Source organism: Anas platyrhynchos, chromosome 37, assembly GCF_047663525.1.
Source record: "Anas platyrhynchos isolate ZD024472 breed Pekin duck chromosome 37, IASCAAS_PekinDuck_T2T, whole genome shotgun sequence".
Classification (NCBI taxonomy): Eukaryota; Metazoa; Chordata; class Aves; order Anseriformes; family Anatidae; genus Anas; species Anas platyrhynchos.
This window is the reverse complement of record NC_092625.1, coordinates 1,008,814-1,035,252: the sequence shown is the minus strand read 5'-3', so window position 1 is coordinate 1,035,252 and position 26,439 is coordinate 1,008,814. Positions and strand designations below refer to the sequence as shown.

Genomic DNA, 26,439 nt, shown 5'->3' with positions numbered 1-26,439 from the left:
GTCTTTCACAAAAGCCTATGAAAAAAAAAATCAAGGGACATCACTATTAGAGTACTTCACCTTGTTCTATGTCCTGATAGGAAAATAGCTGCCTAAGATAAATTGATGGACATCCTGTTTCATTATTTCTAATTATAGAATTGTTAGGCCAGCGACATTTGTCCGGACTCTAGCTAAAGTAAGTAAGTTCCTCTGAAAGTATATGTTGTTCACTGTTATGGAAGTAGTGCCATTATAGCAGTATTTTCATGTCGGCTGTTAACAAAAACACCCAACCTCAGTTCTTTGATTCTCTACTGTCTAATACTGGGAGACATTTTAGGTCATGATTGGAATACTTTATTATACAACATTGCCTAAAACTTTGATGTATCTCAGAGATAGTTACTTACTTCAGCTGACAACACTTTTCAGTTACCCTCTTTCAGTTTCTCATCCACACTATTTCTTCTTCTGAGTAGCTGATCCCTTTCCTTCTGAAGAACCTGAATTTTTTCCAGAATGTCTGTCTTATCTTCAGTAGTGCTGTCCTGAAGCTGCATACCTTTATCACACAATTCCTGGTCCAGCATACTTAAGCGAGTAGACAATTTCATACTATCTTTGTTTAAAGCCTTTAAAAAAAGAAAAAAAAGAGAGAGAGAGAGAGAAAGAAATAAGAGGAAGAATGAAAGAAACCGTAAATATAAAACTCCTTCCCCATAAACATGTACATGAGACTGTCGCATCCTAAAGTGGAAGACCTGTCTACTTCTTGTAAAGGGACGCCATTTAGGCTAAGTAGACAGCTACCATAAAATTTACTATTTAATCAAAAGATGAAAGAAAACAAAGAAAAGCAATGTGCAGTTTTCTACATATCTTACATGAGTTAGTCACTACGGTGACAATGACATTTCAATTTCTGTTTCTCAGTAGCCAAAGTAAATAATACAGAATGTTTCTCTGCCATGTTCTCTACTTTGCAGGCATTGAGCAATTTTTTAGATATTGTTATTTAATGTGCTGCAATAACAGAACTTTGGAAGTCAGATTTTGTTTTGTTGTTAGAATTTCGGGGATATCATGTAAATAAATTATTCATGTTTAAAATGTTCATTTGATCAAGCCACACAATAATGTAATGGCAGCGCTAGAGATACAAGTCGCATGGCTTAAACCTCTTCTGTTATCCGGCTGCCCTCCTCCCATAGTCTTTTCAGGCAGCTCTACAATTGTGTTAAATTTCTTTCTTTCTTTCTTTTTTTTTTTTCTTAAATCACCTGGCTAGATCTCAGTTTCTTGATTTCTAGGAGGCTCTTCTCTTGCAATAATGCTTCTTTTTTAGCTACAATGGCTTCTCTTTTCTTTAAATCTTCTTCTAGTTCCGCTAACTGTTGGTGCTGTTGAAGAATTCTTTCCATTTCTTCATCCAGCCATTTCTTTTGCTCTTCTAACTTCTACAATTTAAACAGAGATCCAGAGAGCATTAACGAGGACTATTTGGGTCAGAATTTTATGACTATGTTTTTCCTCTTTTAGAGTAACTGATAAAACGTGAGAAATCAACATTTCAATTCTTAACATTAAGTGTTCAACAGAATCCTGATTCAGGATAATACAGAAATAGGACTGACTTAAGGAGAGGCTCAGCAATGTTATATTACTACATCTTATGCAAACAATTTTATCAGATGCTTTTAAGGAAATGTATTATTTTCCTAAAAACAGTTATAGAAATAGATGTCATATATAGAATGACAACAACTAAGTTTGAAAGGTACCACAAGAAATCAGCTAGCCCATCCTCATTGCATGATTCTTGCCCAAGACCAAGATTTGTGGAAAAACACATCGTGATGAGAAACTCTGATGCTGAAAGAAAGAAAAAATGGGAGTTCTGATCCTGCTAGCAGAGTCTATTATAAGTCTCTTCTGAAGCAATGGTTTATCAGTGGGCATATTGCTGGTATGGCTAAGAAGTTGCTTTTATTTCGTTTTTTAAATTGATTTTCACCTCTAAAGACTTTGGTTAACTCATGAAACTCTCATGTTCCAATGTCTAGTTCTGAAATCATGCAGGTAGCACTGTTGCACAGGAAACCTACTATTCTAACACTGTCATGAACAACCAAAACCATAGCCGTCTGTCATATTTGTCAGATGGGAAAAGAAATAAACAAACAAACCGTGCAACATTTATAACAGAGCTCATCAGAATCACCTTCAAGCCTACCAGACAACCAAACTCGTTGAATTTCCAGCTATCTGAATTACTACCTTTGACAAGTCATAGAAAAAACAAAGACATTACAGCCCTCTCCTTTCGTTCATTCAAAACCAGTTAAAGAGCTTCTTGACTTGTCTCAGTTTTTGCTACAAAAAAAAAAAAAAAAAAAAAAAACAATTTAAAAAAAAAACAGGGGAGGGAGGACGGAATACTCTTCTTCCAAACGCTTTACAAAGATGACACGGGGTGAATAAAGACACCTTTCTTTTCAGTGTCCACACAGATTTGGAATAGATTAGCTACCTCTGATTTCTGTAAAGTCCACACCGAGTTATTTTTCTTCTTTTTAAATGCAGCAATCTCTCTGTCTTTAAGAATCTTCTGTTGCTGTTCCATCTTAAGCTGAAGTTCCTCTAAACAAAAACAAACAAAACTTTCTTTCTGCCTCAGTCAGTGTGTTTTTCAAACACATTTAATGACAGAATCTACACAATCATGAAATCAGAAATATTGAACTAATTTACATGCAAAATTGCAACTCGGGGCTAGACATCACATAATAACATTCAAAAAAAATAGCTGAAGAGAAAGGAAGAATGAAGATTTCTGTGAAAATACTTATACACAATTTCTTCAGTGTCAAGTAAGCAATTACTTAAAAGGACAAAATCTGGTAGTATAGTACATTGCCTTTGGGAAAACAAAGGTCAAACTGGTTGATCTTATTCTTTGTCATAAGGAAACAGAAAGAATCCTACTTTAATTTGTAGCTGGTCCCGCTGAAGCTCTGCTTCTAGTTGCTTCTTTTTTTTCACTCTCCTCACGCAGTCTTTTCTCTAGCAGGGTCTGCTGATGCTTCATCTGAGCCACGTTCTGTTCAAGTTCTATTGCTCGTTTTTCACTTTGGTTAGATAGAGAAGCCAGATTCTTAGTGTCTTGCTTCTTCTTCTGTAAGGCCTGAATGTTCATGGAAAATTTCAGCTTAACAACAGGAAAACTTAAAACTAAAACCCGACTCAGGTTAATTCTCTATTTCACTGAGTTAGGACAGTGAGCAAGACTTGCTACATTTTGCCACAACAATCACACATTATCTCTAAGGTCTCTGAGCCTTCGTAAAATCATCAAAGACAGAACTATCTAACTACTTAGTTGTTAAATAGTAGTGGGTATAACTGTGTGAAGGTTCTCATTGGCTACTTCAATCCAACTAGCTTCAATTGTGTGAAGCTGGTGAGAGTTTCACAAGCAGAGTGTACGGATGATAGTGTCTCAGGTGATGCTGAGACAGGAATTTGCAAATCCTAATGGTCATATTGGAAATACCTGCACTTTCAGCTTAGCTGCATCCATCTTCTTTCAGAACTCTCTTTGCAGCTTGGCTTTCTCAGGAAGCTCTCTCAGCTCCTTATTCTCCAGCTCCTGAAGCTGTTTTTGAGTTTCGGCCAGTTCCATTTTGGCCTGCTCGGATTCTTGCTCCGGTTTAGTTATCTTCAAAGAATATTGCCTGCTTACACACTCTGCATCCTTACCTTAAAGACATCATATCCAAATAGTTTTAAAACAGCAAGCTAATAATTTGCAATGTATCACTTAAACCTGTAATTGAATCGTTACTTACTTCATCCTGATTAAACCAAAAATTTCTGAGACATTTTCCAAACCTAAACAAACAGCTCCCTTATAACACTGAAATATAGATGAACAAAGGAATTTTAAATCTGAACTCTTCATAAACCATCTGATGTCACCAAAGAAAGTAACACCTGAGTGCCACATCAAGTGAAAATTTTCTGCCTACTGCAGTCCTTGACAAAATAGCTTGCCTGTATTATTATGTTTTTTGTTGTTTGTTTGTATGTTTGTTTGTTTGTTCCCCAGAAGAATATGCTACATATTTCTCAGCTTTCAACTTGGTAATCAGCAAAAAACTCTCGATTGTGTTTCTACTGATTTGCCCTGTTCGGGCAATCTGATTTGCTCTGTTTGGGATTCCGTAAGTACTGTTACTGGGGGCGCACAATGTTTCTCAATGCCAAAAGACTGCCTCAGGAGAATATGTACACACTAGAAGAGTGTGATTGAAACAGGTAAGCACAGATCTTTAGGGTCATCACAATGATAAGTTTCTGGCAAGCATATATGTATCAGGACAGGTGTGTAATGATATAGGCTAACAGGGACACTGACCTTTTCCCTCATCCACTTCTGACTCCTGCTTCTCTACTGCTATGATGGCAATGCAAGCATTCCCAGCACAGTGTCGTATCTTCTCTCCTATCCCAGACACTGGGTGACAAACACATGTCCATGAAGAGATCAGTTGCACTAAGCATACATGAAAAATTACACTATAGGTGGATAAACACAATAAGCTACAAAACACAAAAAAATATTTAACAAACAAATCTGCAGATCACAGCTGAGTAGGACACAATAAAAATTTGCAGCCTTCAATGCACTCATAGCAAGTAATTCATAGAAGTTAGGAAACTGTAAGTTACCAGAAGTATTCCCGCAGAAGAAAATTACCCAAAAACTAAGATATGCAGGTCTTCAGAAGTTTTGTGTCTTTTTTCTTGCTTATTTCTGAATGTCTTCATTTCAATTTTTCAGTCACTTACCTGTTCTTACTAATTCCTTAATAAGTTCTTCTTTCATTTTGATGTTAAGTGCAAGTTCTCCCATTTTTTGCTTGGCCTCAGTGAGTCTCAACTCTGAATTCTTTAACTTCTGCATGTTAAAAACATGACTTTTCTGGAGGCAGTCGATTTCTTCACCTTGAAAGAAAACAAAACAATGTGGAGACCAAAAAAAAAAGGAATAAAAAAGGAATAAAAGGAATACACTCTTTAGCCAAAAGACAGTGATCTGAAATATAGTATGTATAGAATTCTTACAAATGAAGCGAAAGAGCCAAAAGGAGAGAGTATTGCAAAGAGTCTTTTCCCTGCCGTCTAAATATGGAAATGACAGCATGCATTAGCATTTCAAGAATGCTAATGAATGCTAATCTGAGAGAGAAAAAACATATTTAATTTAAGCATTTCCAGTGCATCTCTGATGAAATAATAGCATGTTTCCTTTTCTTGAACTAGTACTAGATTTGTAGGTCAAGTGCTTTCTCGCTAGTAAGTAGTACTCAAACATTAAGGTCACTGATGTCAATTTCAGAAAAGGGAAAAGGAAAATAATTAAAAAATAAATTTATGTTGAGCTATAATGAAAAAAGTATTTGTAGCAAATAAAGACATTTTGATGAGAAAAATAATTACATGTGATAAAGACATTATTGCATATTCTAGTATTATATCTAACACAATTTACTCTCATGACTTCCATTTTACCTGTGGCTGTATCAGTCTGTGGCACAGATTTGTCACATAAGCTGGACTTGTCAACTTGACATTTCATGTCACTTTGCTCAAAGGGAAAGCACAGAGAAGCCTGTTTTCGTGTCCATTTTTGGTTTATTGAATGCCTAAGAAAGAATGGAAAACATGATACATTCTAAACACAAAGGGATTTTTTTTTCTTTTAACTTTATATAAAGTACATGATATTAAAGAGAAGAGTGCCAAACTGAGAAAGCTTACATAAGCATTTGCACCTTCTTCTTCCCATGCTTGATCTTGTTGGATGATGTCCCCAAAACAAAGATCATGCAATCTTTATCGCATCAAAAAAATGTGGTTTTTAAACTAGTTTCATAATATGCCTAGTTGGTCCTGCAAATTTATTTTAAGTAGTATCACAAATGGCCTCACTTTACAGTAGGATTAGGCAGTAATATTGTATTTGCTATATATTTATCTGTAACAAAAGTTAAAGAAAAAATTACCTAAATGAGAAAAAAAAAAATAAATTACTTTTGACTGTCTGTATTTTCTTTCTCTTCATCACTCTGATAGAGAGGTGGCAGTGAAGGACTTCATCTTGATCTTCTATGTAGCTCAGTATCATCTGGCTACGAGCACGGAATCCTGCCATCATCCGAGCCAGGGAAAAAGCAGGGGGACTGGTATACACCTGCCAAAAAGCACCAAAAAAACACTTGGAATAGTTCAGTAATTCTTTATTGATATTCCAATAGTATTTCAGTTTAAAAGTCTTTCACTACCTGACCTTGTATGCAGAATTGCAGGTGTTTAAATAATATTTCTGAGTACCTGTGTACCAGAAGGTTTTGCAAGAGAAGGTTCTGCTTAGAACACTTGTCCCAAGTGCAAAAGAAGGTACTGTTACCAACTTATTACCCAAAATGTTCAGTTTATCAGTACAGAATAATCATTCATTTTGGGAATGCTTCCTATCTGAACTGTTAAACATTGCACAAAAAGATCACTAAAGACTACAGCTTTATGACTGTGATAAATTCTGTGTTTTAAGTCAATTTGTATGGGGCTTTGAGCAACCTGATCTAGTGAAAGGTGTCTCTGTCCATGGCAGAGTTGGACTAGATGATTTTTAAAGGTCCCTTCAAACTCCAGCCATTCTGGGATTCAAAATGTAAACCCATAGATTTTGGACAACTGGGACATAGCGTGTGTCGCAAGACATTCGAAAGTACTTTTTCAGTCTTCAATGCTAAAATGCTTCAAAGCCAAACAGCAGCTGACAATAGGTCACCATAATTTGTCACGCCCAATAGAATTATTGAACGATAACTGTTAAAAAAAATGTAATGCTTAGGTAGACCTTACCTTTCGTGTCTCTGTCCCTGAAGATGGGTAAAGGGAGTGTAGCAGACTCTTTGTGAGTGGGACACTGTATGGCCTTCTTGCAGATGCCGTAACAGCAGGCCCATCTCCACAAGCACTTGAGAAGTCCCAAGTTTTCACAACCATAAACTTCTCTAATTTTTCTTTTAGCTGATCAATAAGGATTTGCTGTTCCACCATTTTTTCATTCTCATATGAAAAAAACAAAAACAAAAACGGTTGCTGATCATCAGGTTTGCATCATACCTTTCTAAATTCATTATAAAGGTCAGTCTTCTTGTATATCATTCACCAACTCTAAATTCTTCTGCAGTGCACAGGCAAATTCTGCAACAAACTGAAAATTCTCTGGCATGACAGGTAGAATCTTACCTCTCCCCAAACTCCAATCATTTTTTTTTTGAGACATTTTTGTCTCTAAAGGACCTGTCCTATATAAATTATGTCAGCTAGATTTAGACATCTAGTGAGAAGTAGATGACATATTTATCAGCCCTTGCTTGCCTTATTTGTGTGTTCATGGATAAATAAAACGGTAATTCAAGAAAAATGTTCAAATGAAGCACATGGTCTGAGTTTAAAGAATGAAATGTACATACATGTAGGCTTCCTCTTCCTCTTGGAGTGGTCCAACTTGAAAGATTATTTTTATTAATTAACATTCATAAAATTGGACGTGACCCCAGGATCCCCTGTATCAACCGTTACTTTCTTTTCTACCCAGCCTCAAATTTGTCAGTAATGCTAGTTTGAAGAACTTACTTGCCTTTCCTACAGCAATCTCTGTGCATTGTTCAAAATTACATATCTTCACTGAACTGATTTATCCATAAGGCCAAGACCATACAATTTTCAGTCTTCTCTGTTCCTTTCAGAATACATCGAAAATCTTGCCTACCAACAGGAAATTTGAATAACAGCTAGAGATAGTTAACTAAAGTATGCATTCTCCTACTTTGAATCATATATTTTTTATTTATTCTTTTTTTCTCATCTTCTTAGACTGCAAGTCCTTTCCCCATACATAGACAATGCCCCACAAATTGACATTTTGTTGGAATACAATACATAATATTTCTGTGTCATAGCAAAAAGAATATATATGTCAATACCATACATTTTATGATTGTGGAAGTAGTAATGGGCAACTCCACCTTACAACTTTTTTTTTTTTTTAATCCCTATAAGACTCTGTCCCTTATGCCCTTGTACATACAACCCCATAGTGCATAACCTGTTACATAAATACATGGGTACAAACATTTACATGCTACTTTTACAGTTCTTATTCTATCATGTATCATTGAAACGACACTTTCCTGTGCATACAACTTTAAGCCATTTGACACAAGCATTTGATTTAATTATTATACTGATTTTTCTGTTTTTAAGTAAAAGTGAGAGCTGCGATCTTTTGCCTACAGTACAACTGTTTCTGTTCATAACATCTGCCTCGTATCCTCCATAGGATACAATTATAAGCATAATCGTATATAAGCATCTATGTGTATTAGAAGCATGGATTGTTTCAGTCTAATAAGCTGACAATATGCAGTATGGGTTAAAAAAGGAAAACACACAAAAAAAGCCTATCCAGAGATGACAGAACAGAAAAAAAGTTACAGAGGGAAGGAAAAGATGGTGACCAGTGTACTTACCTTTCATTCATTGACTCTCCCCAAGCCATCAGCAAAGAAGAGGAAAAAGGAGGATAAGGAGGAAAAGGAGAATAAGGAGGAAAAGGAGAATAAGGAGAATAAGGAGAATAAGGAAAAAAAGGAGAAAAAGGAGAAGAGTACTAACTAGCCATGTTTATGCTGTTCCTTTTAAAAAAGGTCAGATCTATCATCCTATAAAGTCAGATCTATCAACTATCCTATATATGGTCTCCTGGATCTTGAAATGCTATTCACTTACTACCCATTACAATTTCATTAGCATATACAAGATCTAGAGAGGGAAGGAGGCAAGCAGTGTTTCCACTGTGTCACTCAGCTTCTTGTAATAGTAAACTCTCAGAATACTAGGATGAAATTCTGTCTTAAAAAGTCAAAAGGCAACAATACTTTACTCTCACACTGAATAAAGATATAACAAAGCATGTTTCTACACAGCCTTTCAATTAAAGCATTCTGTAGGAACTTGATGGTCTTTTTGAGATTCTAAACAATCTTTTAAAGCCTTTCAAGTCCTAAATCATGAATCGTCCTGAAACAACTTAGCAACAACACAGATCTGGAGGAAGGCAGGAAGCAAAGAGAGGGTGAATGAATCACTTAATATCATACAGGAAGGCTGTGGCAGTTAGGCTGATACACAAACTTCAGGAATCACAGTACTGTGATTCACCCACTAGATGATCTCAGCTCATTAGGGAATACAGCTCTAATTCAAACAAGGTGCTTGTAAGACTGGTAGGTGTTTACATCCAAAAAAATTCTGAAGGATCTGTCTTGAAATCATGAGTACATTCCTATAGTGGACGGATGGTTTGATATAGATATATGTAATATATGCCAGAGGAAAAATACCTGTAATCTATGTCTTTCTTCAGCCTTCTTTAAAGATTCCAGTTGCTCTTCATTTTCCTGTATTAATGTCTTTATCTGATTCTGCAATATCTTCAATTCATGATCCTTCTGGCTGAATACTTCTTCATCCATAGCTAGAGCCTGCTAGATAATAAAAGGAAAATTCAGCCAGTGGAAAAGCAGGCATTGTTATTCTTGAAGTTGGAAAATTAAATACATACATACATTTATTTGTTGTTCAAAGATGTGAGTGGAACTGCAAAGTTGTGACGTATATATGGCAAATTCTCCCACCATGGAATCACAGAACAGCTGAGGCTGGAAAGGACCTCTGGAGGTCACCTGGTTTAACCCCTGGCTCAAGCAAGGCCACCTTGAGCAGGTTGCCCAGGACCATGTCCAGGTGGCTTTTGCAGGTCTCAGAGGATGACTCCACTTCTTTGGGCAACTTGTTCCAGTGCACAGCCACGGCCACCACACAGTACACAAGTGCTTCCAGATGTTTGCCTAGAAGCTCTTGTGTTCCAGTATATGCCCACTGCCTTTTGTCCTGGCTGCACGTTCACTGCACCTTCCCTTCAGGTATTTGTAAGACATTGCTAAAATCCCCCACTGAGCCTCCTCTTCTCCAAACTGAACAGTCCCATCTCTCTCAGCCTTTCCTCATTGGAGAGGTGCTCCAGTCCCTTAAGCATCTTTGTGGCCCTCTGCTGCACTTTTTCCATTATGTCCCTGAATCTCTTGCATGGGGGAGCCCGGAACTGAACAGAATCAAGCAGAATGCAGTAGAGAAGTTGGAAAGGACCTACAAAGATCATCAAGTCCAACTGGCTGACCACTTCAGGACTAACCTAAAGTTACAGCATGTTATTGCGGGCAGTGCCCAAACGCCTCCTGAATAGTGACAGGCATGGGGCACCAAACAGCTCGCTAGGAAGCCGGTGCCAGTGTCTGACCATCCTCATGGTACAGAAATTTTCCCTGATGTCCAGCGTGAACTGGACATCCCCCACAGCTTTGTGCCATTCCCATGCATTCTTCCCTCAGTTACCAGCAGCACAGACCAGCACCTTCCCTCCTCAGCAAGTTGCTGAGAGCCATGAGGTCGCCTCTTGGCCTCCTATTCTTCAGACTGGACAACACAAGTGTTCTCAGTCTCTCCTCATAGGACCTGCCTTCCAGCCCTTCTACCAGCTTTGTTGCCTTCCTCTTCACACTTTCAATTATCTTCACATCCTTTTTCAACTGGGGTGCCCCTGAGCACACGATACTCAAGGTGAGGCCACATCAATGCTAAATATGGTGGGAGACTCCTCTTTTGACTGGCTGCCTATGCTGTGTATAACGCACCACAAAATACAGTTTGCAACTGCAACTGGACACACTACTCCAGCTGTGGCCTCACTGAGCGGAAGGATCACATCTGTTGACCTGTTAGTGACACTTTGCCTAGTGCAGCCAACAAAACCACTAGCCTTCTTAGGAGGAAGGGCACATGGCTGACTCATGTTCAACTTGGTGGCCACCAGGACGCCCAGCTCCTTTTCTGCAGGGCTGCTTTCCAGCAGGGTGGCCCCCGGCATGCACTAGTGCCTGCAGTTGTTCCTCTTCAGGTGCAGGACTCTGAACTTGCCCTTGCTGAACTTCATGAGGTTCTTGTCAGCCCACCTTTCTATGCTGTCAAGGTCCCTGTGGCTATGGCAGCATGGCCCTCTGGGGAATCAGCTGCTCCCTTCAAAAGTGGTTTCCACCAGTCGTTTCTTTACTTCTGTTTCTCATCTATTGATTTTGTTTTGACAAGTTTCTTTCTCCCAAAGGAAATAATGGACCCATAACCAACACTACCTTACAAAGTGGGTATTTAAATCCAATTACTTCGGTGTGCTGTGAGATTTGGCTGTAAAATCTCAGCATCAATCATAATATTAATACACTTCTCAAACAAAAAAATAAGGATGGCCCTCCTCATTTTTCATCTCAAAGAAGAGCCTAAAGATTAAAGAAATTATAATGTTATTTTTTTTCAGATGTTTTTCTGGGCAAGTGATCCAATAGTGATTGAAGGTTACTTCCAAATGTAGTTGGCCTTCCAGAAAACCTTTAGGAGCCAAATGCAAAGTATAGACACACTATGTCTTACCATTCTAAAGACAGATACTTCTGTACAACTGTATCTTTTCTGTACAACCTATATCTTTCAAGTAAATACAACTCTTAAGAGCTGCTCAAGAGCCTTTATTGCCCTGTTTATTTTAGCATCTCCCTAACCATCTCCTCCGAGCTGTGGATGGCATGCTTACCTGGGTATCTTTCAGTTTAAACCCAGCTCTTACACTGTTTTGAACCTGGGAAGCAGAGCTTTACAATAAGCCAGAGAAAAAAAATGAAGAATAAATAACAGAGCTGTAATTTAGGATGATGAGAACCAAGAAAAGCCAGAATTTGTGTATGCGATTGCGAGGTAACAATCTACAGGCTTACCAGAATTCAGTGTGAAAAATGAAAATAGGTTGATTTTATAAAATTCTAACTTGTTGGAACTCTATCTCCTCCTCCTACGAGACAGACACATTAGCTTTCCTGATTTGTTCATAGGTACCTAAACAATCAACTTAGAATGAAATACCTGGCAGTTCTTTAGTTCTCTCCTCAGCTGAAGAATTGTGATATGATGGGGCTCTTGCATGGTGCCAGTTCCAGTGTCAATTTGCTGCACGGTGAGAGCTTCCTGCTTTTTAAGCTAACATCATCATTCAAATCAACCAGGAATGGGAAGGCTTCATCCAAACAGTTTCTGTAGCTGAAGCACTGAGCTTGAAGCTGGGTGAGCTGTTCTTCTAGCAAACTGATTCGGGTTCTTTCTTGATTTAAGTCATGTCAACACTGATTACCAACTTGTTGGTTCTGCAAAGCTTCTCGGAGCAATCTGATTTCAAGTTCCATTTCATCAATCCGGTCTTGATCAGGGTTGTAGTTGACAACTGGTTTATTTCTAATGTTTTTGGCTCTGTTTGCATATTTGAGCGAATTTACAGATTCATCAAAGTCTGATGAGGATGGACTTATACATGTTATCATGACAGTCTTGGCGTTCCCTCCTAGGGAGTCTTTCAGAATGCGAGTGATTTTAGCATCCCTGTATGGAATATGTACGCTTTTCCTTTTTGGGTCTCCAAGCGCACTGATGACATTTCCCAAGGCCAACAAACCACTATTGATTTGAATTGATTCTTTGAATTCTTCACCGGTATTTCCAGTCTTTGTCACCCTCTCTGATCCTGCCAAATCCACAAAATGGAACTTTGAAGCAATCATCTGGACTGATTTCCAAGATGAATCCTGTGGATCACTATTTTTTTTGAGACTCTGCAGATTGTTTCTGACAAATACTGATAGTAAAAATGGCATGTGATCGACTAGAGTGTTCGTTCATTTGTGTTGTGCCTGCGTGACGAGCTGCATTGCCACTTTCCAACAGGCTCATCACTTCATCTGCACATTCTACTTGGAATTCCTTAGCACCAACAATCACTTCAAACACCAAAAGAAAATCAGAATAATTACATTAATTTTAAACTTTTCAGTAAAAGCTTACTGCAATTATGAAGAGTCAATCTATAAACACAAATCACACAAGCATACAAGCCTGCATTATTATAAGGTCGTAGCACATAGCTAAATAAAATAAAACAGTATGTGGAAAGCACGAAGTACAGCACATCTGAAACCTGCAGAAATAGAATATATGGGTGTATTTTGTCACACCATTTGAAACAGTATTGTAAACAGAATACACAGAATACACTTAGGTGTTTACACATCGTCTTATGAAATTTGCAACCTAGTGCTATCTAGAAAAAAAGTATGAGCAAACCTAGCTCAAAGCTTACTTTGTCAGTTAAAAAAAAAAAAAAGACAGAAATTTTGAAAGTTTGTAGTAAAAGTGACTCCCACCCTATGTTAAGAACATAGTTCTTAGTGGAATGGAAGCAGATATTTACAGCATAAGTAGCTTAACAAATATAACTTTGAAGTGAGAAGCAAAGGCTTAATCTTAAAGCATTCATTCAACTGAATAATCATGCACAATTGTGTTTCTATGCTGAATTTGCAGAAACAGTAACAGTACTACCTTACCACCTGATGCTGCTTCTGGAGGAACATTGATATTGTTCATAGGAATCTCAAATGAAGGCTGCTTCAGATCAGCTAAACTGAATTGATATTTTGAAAACGTGACTTCGTCTAGTATTAGTCATCGGTAAGCTCTCTTTTCAAGAGATGGAAACAATAATTTGTGCACACAACAGAAATCAAATGCACGAAGTTCTAGAGCTGAAATCCTACCTGTATTTCCGTTTTCATCTTCTCAGATATGTAAATCTTTCACAGAGGTCTCCAACTCCAATAAATCTCAAAGTTCTTCCTCGTAAACCTCTATATAAGATACCTTCACTTGGAAATCGATGTTATGGTTTTCAGAAATATGCTGAAATAACTCCTGAATAGCCCGTGGGATTATGCCTTTTTCATCCTCTGAAACTGATGCTAAAATAGAAACACAGATGTCACAGACACTTGCAGTCATTCTGTCACACAAATTACAAAGACTAAAACTAAAGAGAAGTCTGCGAGGTTTATCACTCAATATAATAAGGAATAGGAAGAGCTCAGTTTTCCCAAGTTTTCATGTAAAGATTTGCTTTTCTGTTGATCAGAAATGCATGGAAATGATACAGAACTTTACTACTTTCTGCGGGTACGAGACTACAAGAAAATTAAATCAGTAAAAAATCACGCTAGAAGAAAAAAATATTTTGAACTTGCTAATGAATTAATGATAAAACTTCAAATCCTTTATGCAAAAAGAACGAATACATAATTTTCAGGGTTTCAAATTCAGAATCAAGGACCAAGAAAAATCCAGATAGTCTTCTAATTCCTGCTACTCCACTTCTTCTCTCTTATTCAGCAGAACAGACAAACAAATTGTGACTTCTCGATACGGAAGGGAAGATAACCAGAGCTGGTGATACACGATTTCAGGGAAAGTCAGAAAGCAAAATTGTATACATGCAGAAGCTGAAGAATTCTTCTGCGAACTAATACAGAAAAATAGTAGTTTCCAGTCTCAGGTGTTTGAGAAACACTGACTTGGAAATACCAAGTAAGTCGAATAGTAGAGTTTCAGATATCTGCCTTTAAAAAAGCAAAATTTGAATTCCACATAAAGTTCAACAAGGCCAATATGCAAGGTTCTGCACTTGTGCTGGAACAGTTACAAGCACAACTACAGTCTGGACAGAAAACAGATTGAGAGCAGCCTTGAGGAGAAGGACCTGGCAGTGTTGGTTGATCAGAATCTCCACCTGAGCCAGCAATGTGTGCTTCCAGCCCAGAAAGCCAACCATATCCTGGGCTGCATCAAAAGCAGCATGGCCAGCAGGGGGAGGGAAGTGATTGTCCCCCTCTGCTCTGCTCTCGTGAGACCCCACCTGGAGCTCTGGGTCCCCCAGCACGAGGACGTGGAAGTATTTGAGAGAGTCCAGGAGGGCCACAGGGATACTTAGAGAGATGGAGCACCTCTCTTACGAAGACAGGCTGAGGGAGTTGGAGTTGTGCAGCCTGGAGAAGAGGCTTTAGGCACAGCAGCCTGCCAGTGCCTAAAGGGGGCCTACAGGAAAGCTGGGGAGGGACTCTGGAGGGACTCTTTGGCAGGTGGTGTAATGATAGGACAAGGAGGAATGGCTTTCCAACTAAAAGAGGGTTGATTTGGATTAGATATTCAGAAGAAATTCTTTACTCAGAGGGTGGCAAGGCACTGGCACAGGTTGCCCAAAGAAGCTGTGGATGCCCCATCCCTGGGGGTGTTCAAGGCCAGGCTGGATGGGGCCCTGGGCAACCCGGTCTAGTGGGTGACATCTTTGCCCGTGGCGGGGGGTTGCAACTGGGTGATCTTTAAGGTCCCTTCCAACCCAAATCATTCTAGGATTCTATTCCATGAAATTTATCTATGAAATCTCTTTGTCAGACTCTGAAAAAAGTCCAAGAGTGAGTTTGCTTCATACAATTACCTAAAGCAGATACTTTCTAAGTAGGATAAATGGAGCCAAAATTTCTAAAGCACTGTGTTTCAGAAAGTAGGGTAAGTTGCCTGTTAGAATAGAGAATGGGAAAGAGCACTTTAATTTTTTTTTATTTTTTTTTTCTCTCATACTTTTGGTATAGCCTAACGGACACAGAATTTGTGTTTAGAACACAACCATCACATAAACTTTGGAATATATATGTCTTTTTTTGCTATACATTTTTTCATTATCTCTTAAAAATTCTCAAGCATCATCTGTTATGTATTAAATACTTAATTTGCAGAACTACATTGTTCACACACACACAAAAAAAGACTTTTTACAACGTACCAATGTGACCACCTCCAATGGTGTAAGTCTTCCCAGAACCTGTCTGTCCATATGCAAATACTGTAGCATTATATCCCTCAGCCAAAGACACTAGAAGAGGTTTAATGCAAACTGGATAAACTTCTTCTTGGGTTGAGTTTTTGCCAAATACAACATCAAAAGTGAAGACACGGTCTTTCCCAATGATTATTTGTTGTGTATTTGGGACTAATCTCACGCATACTTGGTGGTTATGAAGTACTTCCTTGGAAAGCAGAGGTCTGACCCTTACTGCAACTTTAACCAGGATCTCCTCCATGCCGGCCTCCATCTCTGTGCTCCCCCCTCAGTATTCAGGAAGTCATTACGAGATCTGTTACAATTCCTCTGTTCACCTCATTTGCAATTTTCTGCACCTAAGAAAAAATGTTTTCCGAGTTAAAGAAGAAAGAATTAACTCCCTGCTGAAGCAGAATGTTGAAGAGTTTCCCAAAGAATACATAAGCAACATTACACCCTGGAAAGGAACTGTGATAAAAAAGCAGATATGTTAACAACTGTTAAACCAGTGCAGAAACTAATTTTGCTTCTATTACCTTCTAAGCTAGCAGACTTAACCTTTGGTCTGAAAGTGGTCAGACTTTCTGTTTGGACGTTATACTGCCGGATGAAGCAACAATATTGTAAGATCTTGTTAATGAACTCTTGATAAAGCATAGACTTACAATGAACCTTATTTTCTCACTGCTACAGTACCGATGCATAGGCAACAGAAATTATTCAAAAAAACCTTTTTATCCGGAATTAATACCTATAGACACACACGTGCTTGAAAGCCATCTTCTGCTTACAAGGGCCAAGTATTTAGAATTTCAGAAGCACAGAAAGCTGTCGTGTTGCTTACATGGTGGGTATGATTTTAAATAGTTGTGATTACTACACACCAAGCATTCCTCTGATTTTAATCCGTCTCTTTATGCCCATATGGAACTATTTTTTATTAGTTATATATTTCAGCAACCATGGTTCCTTATACTGCCCCCCATCTATTAATTCTGAAGCACAAGAAGAAGCATCGAATAGGATTTCTTTACAAATGTCTACCAGAAACACTCCAAAGCCTCGATGGGTATCAAATGCTGCCGGATCCCAAACACATCTTCTGCTCTTGCTGATTCTCAGTCAAGGAGGCTTTGCCATGCAAAGGACAGTTTGCTGAACTTCCTTCTTGCTCAACTCCCACGCAGCCTTTTTGCTCTGTTACCCAACTGGCAGAACTCACCAGCTAAGCACATCAAATTCAGCCTGCATGAAAATGCAACCAGATTGAAACACAAGTCTTCTGTGGTTGCAAAGAGAAGAGTTTTGGCATTTCACTCACACCCATTTGCATTGAGGGCTTGTCCATTCAGAGCTGAGAAACTTTGGAAGCTGACAAAAAGCCTTGTTGTACAGAACAGAGCAAAGGGAAGCCAAGAAAGAGAAGCAAGAGCCTGAAATCCTGCTCATTTCAGAAAGGGCACGGCAATCACGAGCACATACTGAAAACTTACTGACTCCCCCCCCGCCCCCCCCTCCCAAAATGACACCCAAACCAGTCGCGGGAGGGGAGGGGCGGAGGAGGGGAGAGATCCCATCTCCTACTTCCTCAAACAAACACCAAGCAAAATGCCGGCTCAGCGGCGCTGTGGGGCGGCTCCCCCCAGCCCCAGCCCCGGCCCCGTCGCTCCCCGCTCCAAACCTGCTCCGGGCGGCGGGAGGCAGCCTCCGGGCGGGCTGAGGGGCCGGCGGGCCGCGCCTGGGCCGCCCGCGCTGCTGGTGACAGCACCTCGCTAGGCAACGTCCGCAACCTCCGGCGGCGCCGCCCCGCCGCGCACAGTGGCCCCCCGCAGCAGGAGGGCGCAGGCGGAGTGGGGGTTGAGGGGTGGGTGTGAGGGGACACCGGGGGGCAGCGGGGGGCAGCCCCCGGCCCCCAGGGACGCGCACAGCTCGCCCTCGAGTCCTGGGGAGGGTGGAGGGGGCCGTCTGCTTGTGGTCAAAGCAGGGGTGCGAAATGCGGCTTCCATCGCCGCGCTCGTCATGGAGGAGAGCGTCTCCTTACGGCTCCGGTGGAGCTCAGCGGTAAAGGCTGAGTTTTCCCTCAAACACAAGCGGTCTCCAAGTAGGCGAGCCACGCTCACAACTGCTCGCAGCTGCTGGCCCAGCAGCCGCCGGGAGTGCCCAGGCACACGTCCACACACAGACACATCTGTAGACACAATGCCGACAGAGCTCAAGGAGCAAAACGCGAACGGATTCTGTCCGATTTGTATATGAAAAACAACAGATAAGACCAAGTCGGTCCCATTCATGACATGGAACACTGCTTTAGCAATTTGTAAGTGCACAGAGCTTACTCCACCCTAAAGACTTGATAAACAAAGAGACATTTAGAAAGCTAAGCTGTGAAATGACTGAAACAAAAAGGTGTATTTCCAGCTTCAGTTCCCTAAAGCGTGTAAGTACTTCTCAGAAACATAAGACAGGACAATGTAAAGATGTAATCTGCGATTAAGTAGTTCTTCTTTCACAGGGAAAACCAAAACCAATGACTTTTCAGGGACAGCAAAAACTCTTGATGAGACAACAACCTTACTCACTGTTGAAAATATAATCCCTTTACATCATTGGCCTCACTCTGCTGATGTTCTCTCTTTTTTCTTCTTTTCTCTCCTTTCTTCACATTTATAGATCTACACCCTGAAGCTAGAGATTTACCAGCACGTCGGCCACTTCTGCCTTTTCCAGGCTCTGAATCAGTATCACTTTCCAGTTGTAGTAAGGCAAAACGAGACGCAATGGTAGGGACTGAACTGATTAGAGCAGATTCCACTGCCATGTCTGGAATTCTACTGAGCTGGCTTCTTTTAATTATCAGTTTCCTGGGAAAGTAGCACAGAAGGTAGAATGAAAACATTGTTTGATCAAACAAGCAATAATTCATATCATTAAACCACAGAAGTGGTTTTTTTTGGCTCAGAAAGCATAAGACAGGGCTGGAATTGGGGGAATGAGGGAGAAATCAAAAAGATACAGTATAATTTATTTATATTTTAACCGACTACACTGTATTACCTTAGGTAACTAAAGAAGAATTACATAAAATAAAAAAAAAAAAACAACAATCTACCAAACACATTTTAGGCTAATACATTCGCTCTTGAGAGATTTCGTGGAAAAAAGGTGGCTCTACAAGAAGCTGGTCTTCATGTTCTGGGTGGAAATAGACACAATTAGAATAGAATAGAATAGAATAGAATAGAATAGAATAGAATAGAATAGAATAGAATAGAATAGAATAGAATAGAATAGAATAGAATAGAATAGAATAGAATAATTTAGTGCTTAAAAACTATTTCAGATGCCATCCCCAGAGCCTGACAAACACAATTTAAAAATGAAGTAGATAATACACATACGCAAGCTCCAGTTTGGGGTAAGCAGCCTTATCTCTTCTTTTACAAGAAGTTTAATTTTGTTTGCAATGCACTGGAGATTCAGCAAGCAGTTTTCTCCACAGGGAGGTGAACCCAGCATTTCAGCTGGTACCGTCCACAAACATCAAGTTCACCTGTTCTTAGAGCAAGACACAGAGGATACGTTGGGAGGAGACAGAACTAAGTAACACTTATGCCTTCTGTTGTTGCCTGTAGCTAAAAGCAACATGTACATCCCTGGGACACCATTCTAAAGATCAAATCATTTACCTAACATTAAAGCTAGATCCTGCGTATATCTATGTTTGTCCAACTGCAATTTTTCCATGCAGAGTTTGGTCAATTAGCAGAGTATTGAAAGTGATGATATCCATCTCTGATTACAAATTTCATAGAAAACAGACATCTAGATATGCTGACATATTATGACAGAGGTGTAGTGAGATAATACATACTTCTTGAAATTACTGTTCAAAAGGGATCTTTAGATTTTGAAACAAGTTCTTGAGTTATCTGCTTAGATAACCTACAAATCTGTTCCTTATTAAGTACTATTACAAAAGAACATGAGACTCTGCAGAAGTTTCCACAGGCTCTCTTTACCACTTAACTCCAGAATTTCTCCAGTCCAAAATTGTATAGGTGCTCCATATATACTCAGATATGTCAACATGCAACAATAGCATGGCAGAGACCATTCCCCAAAATAATGATTTAAAAGGAATATGTCATTTCACTTTTCAGAGATGAAAGAACCATGCTCTACTCTTAAGTTTACAGGAGACAAAAAGGTTATAGAAAAGAGCATTCTCGTCACACAAAGTTACTCAATTCCATTTCTCTCAAAAGAAGAGAAAATGAAGCTGGTCATCTTAGGAGAAAACGGCCATTGAGCTGTGAATCTACTTGATGCTGATATTCAGATTAGCTGATCAGACCACAACTATGTATCTAGAAAATACAGGTCAATCATATCTACATCATAAGTAATTCATATTTGTCACTCTTTAAATGACAGAACAGGATACATTTGGATTTTTGTGCAGACAAGACTGTGCACATATGCACACATGTGCATACATTGACAAATATTTTAATGCTAAATAACTATATAGTTAACCAGCTGAGGAAATTAGTTAAAGTTGAGAGACTTCATGCTCTTACTAGCTGGACACAAAATATGTTGAAACTTGAAGCTCAGAGAAAAGATTACAGGTGCATCTTTACAGCAAGAAAAAGCACCAGATAAAAGTGCTCAGTCATGTTCCACAAGAACTTATGATGCTGGATGTTGCTCTAAAGCAGACAGCACTCAAAGTTTTGTCTGCAGACTCCCTGCTGTGCTTGGCTTAAGAAAAAAAAAAAAAGAACTATAGTATGACTCTTCAGTAAAAGCCTGGAATTTCTAGTCTCTCTCTACTGTGGTGTATTTATAGTTAATGTAAACAGTACAACGGCACAACAGTCTTTATTTGTACAGTGGCAGCAGTGGCTAATGCTGCCAAATCCTTCTTTTTGCACATACAATCTGAAAACAATTACACGTAGCTGAACCTCTACACAGGTACATAAAGTGGCTGCAAACTCCCTTCTTTCGTCTATAAATACACCAATATAAATACACCAGTAAGTATACCTTTGCTGTCTTATCGTAGTTGGCATGCAATTAAGAGCCCAGCTGACAAGTACATTTAACAAGTACTACCCATGGAATTCTGCTGTTCCAATTCACTGAAATACTATAGTGACAACATGATATCAATTTACAAAACCTTATTCCTGAATTCGGTGTTTCTACATCATCATCATCATAATGGATGGCAATGAGTTTATAAAGTGAATTGCAAATACATGAGATTGCAGGTTATTTTCTAGTTGAGTCGCAGATAGTTGTTAACATTGCTAATTCAGTTGGTAGGACATTTCAATACTATTCATATTACAGCAGGATCAAATTATCCCACTTCTGCAACACCTAAAGATGGATCCAGTGATTCACCAAGGCCTACCACCATGCCAGGCTTCATATTTTAGCACCACACCTACAATTCTGGCAGACCCATTTTATTAAGCACCTAGCACTTCAGTTTCAAAGTATGGCTCCCATTCCCCCCTCCCTGGAAAAACAATGGGCTGATACCTCAAAAGCTTTCAGCTAATTAGAGGTGCTTGCTAGCACCCTTTCAGAGGCTGGTATAGTTCCCCCCACCTCAGGAATTATGAGCAGTGTTATTCTGTATTGCTATAGAAATAACCAGCCGTAGAAAATTAAAAACACACTGGTGTAATTGAGCTTGAGGCTGTGTTTAAGGAAGCTTTTTGATCACAGAAAGAAAGTGTTCAAATATGATTCAAAGATCGAAGCCGAAATTCCTTTAAGTGGTATAGTCTTTATTGCAGCGCTGGATGATGCACAGGGGATCTCTCCACCTATCGTGCATACCCAAGGCGGAAAGCAGTCTTGAATTTATACAATCAATCTCTCAATATTCTACAAGTGCCTATACATATTCCTTACCTATCCCCGCCTTCCCTCGCTTCTCATGCTAATTAGCCTTTTGGCACCTTGCACCTGCGTAGAGCCTCCCAAGAATTGTGGGCAGGGGTCTTTGGGAGGAAGACCCCGAGTCTTCCTCACAGTGTACTTTTCACCTTTGGTCAGGAATCTGCTGAGTTGGCATGTTTCTTAATTGCAAGCGCTGGTTGTTGCTAATTCTTCCATTTGTTGTATCTTTATAATGAATTCCAATGTCCAGTTTTGAGATTTATAGTCCTTCCATTTGTTTCTCTGTCTGTCTACCGCTTCCTTATCATGAGTTGCAGCGTCTTGTTTCGAGATATACAGTCCTTGTCTGGGGATTGTCCTTGCTTCCCCAATGCCTCCCCAATGCCTCCTTAATCAAATACCACAAGGAGTTTCATAATTCCACAGATCAAACTATGACCTGAAGCATCATTTCAACTTCTACAGTAGTTTTCAAGGAAGAGTTTTGAAGTGCGGTAAAATATTGGAAGTAAATAACAGCCTGTTGCCCAAACCCTATTTATCTGAACACAATATTCCCTACTACATAGGCTACAGGAAAAATCCGCATGAAGGTAAAAGGAAGCAAAGCCTGCTAGCAAGTATTTGAAATTGTTTCCATTTGTGTTATGTATTAGCAAGAGCCATAGTCTTGAGAGAAGGCTTTCACTAATGTGTCAAGGAAGTAAGTAACCCCGTTACAAAAAGATCCCTCAATAATCCAACTTGCAACACCATCATGGCATGGATTGACAGCTCCCATAAATGACCCAGTTCCCAAACGTTCTGATCTGCATATCACTAGCAGGCTGTTAGTGCAACTCTCTGTGCAGTCTGCTCCAAGCAGTAAGAGTTGTGAACACAGCTCCTGCAGCCAAAAGTACCTGTTACTCAGATTCATGCATCACCAACAGAAGATGAGCATTATATACATGTACCATATAATTTTAAGGCAACATTATAGCAATGGTTATTTCTAGCAAGTAGTAATTTATTTATTTATTTATTTAGTGCTTTACTCATTTGTAGGTCATGCTTTTCTACAAACCATGTCAGCATACGTGAATGGATTATTTCAGATTTTTATATTAAAACAACAGATAAGACCAAGTCGGTCCTACTAATGACATGGAACACTGCTTTAGCATGTCTGATGCAGCAATTTGTAAGTACACAGAGCTTACTCCACCCTAAAGACTTGATAAACAAAGAGACATTTAGAAAGCTAAACTGTGAAATGACTGAAACAAAAGGGTGTATTTCTAGCTTCAGTTCCCTAAAGCATTTAAGTACTTCTCAGAAACAGAAGACAGGACAATGCCCTGAAGAGCTTCAGTCTAGTTTTAGACATGATGTAACAAAGCTAACTATGATAAAAGTAACATATCCAGTGTTTCAGTAACACCGAATCCCTTTTCTATGTTACCCACCTTAACCCACACTGCAGGTCAAATAGCTCTACTGTAAGCACTGCTGTAAGCCCCCAACACACATGTTAAGAGGAGCGTAATGCACACCCAGAAACTCAGTTGGAGCATCAGCAGCTTCCTGGTCTGCGTACAGCTTTGTATACATGCATGAATTTACAGTTAACTGGCAAATGTTCAAACACCACAAAGAAATGAGCAGCACATCACAATTTAGGACTCTAGGCTGACGTTAGGAGCAGACTTTCAAGCATTTGTGGAATAACCACATAGCTTTAAATACGGTGATCTACTGTTTCAAGGAAAATACGCTGAATAGCCCAAAAACACAACTCAGTTCCTCTTGAACCACTTCCATCTTCAACTAAACTAATAAAGCCACAGATTTCCAAGAACTTTGAAAAGAGCATCTTCCCACACGCTGTCTCCTTGTGTCTATTACTAACATGCTTATTTGCCACCATCTATCATCGAAACACGTGCTCAGCTAACACCTAAAGTACTGACTGTACTAACTCACCACTGTGTCTCTTATTTTTTTCCTTCATCTTCTGAGATTTGATTTCCTCAAGTGTTTTTATTCCAAAATTCAGATTTCCCTCTGAAAATAGGAAACAGTTCATGAGACTGGCTTAGAGGCACTCACTGAGGACCACAGCTCCTCAGGCTTCTTAGCGCTCAGCAACTTTCTGAAGTATTTAGAATAAAGCCTGTCAACACTCCTCACAAGTGAAAGAGCCAGAGAACCAAGGGCATTTTGCCCCTCCTTTCATCCTTCAGGCTTAAAAATGTAGTTTTAATTTTAATCCATTTACACGATATTAGATCCCTCTATCGTTAGATATGGCTTATCAACAGTGGTTGCAAGGCTGCACATGCAGCCATTTCAACTCCATGCTGTGGCCCTGTTTTGTTCTCCAAAAGTAAAGAAAAGGAGTTCACCTTTCTGACCCAATTGGCACATGATGGTATTCATGGCAGAAATGAGATCATGGAAATAACCGAGTCCATTCAGCACCCCTACATTTTGTTGTGTTTTTACACCACACTGCTTTTGAGTTAACTGTCAAGTTCTTCTGATTTATCCTACTAAGGTGCTGGAATACCTTGTTTAGTAGCAGTAGAACTGCCTTTGCGAGTGGAAATCACCCGTAATCCATTTTTGCCTTCCACAGCTGGTTGCTGGACAGGAGTTTTAGTTTCTTCTTCCTCAGAAAGTTGGTCTGAAGGGGAAAAATCTATTCAGTTATGCATAGACCAGATTGTTCATGATTAAGTAGCTCATGCAGTGACACTTCAGCCCATGCTTCATATAAAAAACTTTGTTGCTCTTTTGTTTTGTTTTGTTTTTTAAAGAGCTACATTGACCTGATGAACTCCTAAGTAGAATACACTAGGACAAAACATCTAGGACTCTAGATTCTCTCTGCAGCTTTAACTACTACACAACACATTGCTCTTCAGACAGAAAAAAGAAATTTCCTTCCTAGTTTCACATAGAACTTTACACAACAGACCAGCTAAAGCCAGGAGTGGTTCTAAGCTTTCCTCCAACGTTTCAGGTTCTGTCCACTGACTGCCGGACAAAGCCACCAGTGACCTGGCCACACTGCCTGCCCTATCGCTAGTCAGACCTCAGGTCATCTGTGATTTCTACATTCCTTTACAGCACAGATTCCTTCAAGAACCAAAGATTTACACCATCATTTACAGCACAAATTCCTTCCAAGAACCAAAACATGCTCACCATCATCATCTTCATCATCATCTGCAGCATTGATTACAACTGGAGGGTGTGTAGGGCTTGGGACATTTTCAGAGTTTTCCACTTTCATCACCCCCTTAGCTGTGGAGAGGGATTTGACTGGACAGAAAGTTTGTTTTGCTGCAGTGACATCTGAGCCACTTTCAAATCATCGTCCGCGGACTCAGGCGGACTTGGCAGTGTAGCTAGAGGAAGAGGATGATCATCGGTAATATGGCAGTTTAAAACTTTGACCACAATTTAGCAAAGAGGTGGTAGGAAAGGCAGATAACCCGCACAGACAATGAATTCATCATCTCCTTTTGCCCATCCCATCACTGTTTACACCGTCAACAAAGACTTCCCTTCGAACAACAACACATCTCCCTACCACCCAGCAAAAGATGAAACAACAGGAAGCAAACTGCAAGGCAAACATCACACAAAGCCAAGAGAAGCTGAGCACGAAAGCAGAAAACAAACACCAGCAGTACACTCCGTGCAGTACACCTATGACTGCAGACCTTTTCCTGTACTCACAAATGAACAGTTACCTGATGCCCCCTACAGGATTGGCACCCACTAAGTAATACTCCAAATTAAGTCTTCAGCACTTCAAGAAAAAGGACCTAAACTCACTCTTGCTTGGTGGGAAGAATTGTCCATCGATGTAACGTCCCTTTGCATGATGAAAAGCACAGTTGGCTTTCTGACAGCCTCCCGGCTGCTTCTCCCAGTAGCAAGGAATCTCACTGCACTTTTTCTGAAGACAGAAAGAAAGAAAAGCTCGTGATAACATGCACCTGAGGCTTGCAAAGAGATGCGCAGCTCCAGATCATGACAGCTGTCACAACACAGTGCTGAAACATCATTCCAAAGGTCAGTTTCTCAGTTAAGTGGAGTATTTCTGGGCATATTCACAAAGTTTGCATAAGCTGGAACCACTATGCACATTTAGATTTGTCATCATTCAGTTAGAGAAGACAGGCACTCTCAGACACCAGTTGAGGGTGGGTTAAACTAATACACCTAGGATTATACTAGCATTATTCAGAGGGAAAAAGAACATCTGAAATTGCCTAGGTTAACCCTGTCTAGAACTACTTCTTGGAGACTTAGTTCTTCTGCACCTTTAACTTTCCCCACTTCCTACCCCAGGCAGCGAGAACAGCGTTATCGGAAGGACTGTGGGTCAGAAGAGACCTGAGAGTTCATTATCAAGCCTGCTCCCATGACGATAGAACAGCCTGTTTATTACCCCCCTGCTCCAGCAGGTTTTAGCAGTCTATTTAACAGCTATTCTGCATCTGTTGAGAAAACTGTCAGCATCTAATAAAAATATATATATCTTGCTAAGACATACCTAAGGCATTGATTTTATTTTCCTCTGCTTCCTCCCACCCCCTCTC

The 26,439-nt window shown here is 39.7% G+C and overlaps 1 pseudogene; it reads right to left on the bottom strand.

Moving 5' to 3' along the window:
• Positions 1 to 26,439, bottom strand: part of LOC140001095 (kinesin-like protein KIF27) — a 48,924-nt pseudogene that overhangs the window by 3,818 nt on the left and 18,667 nt on the right.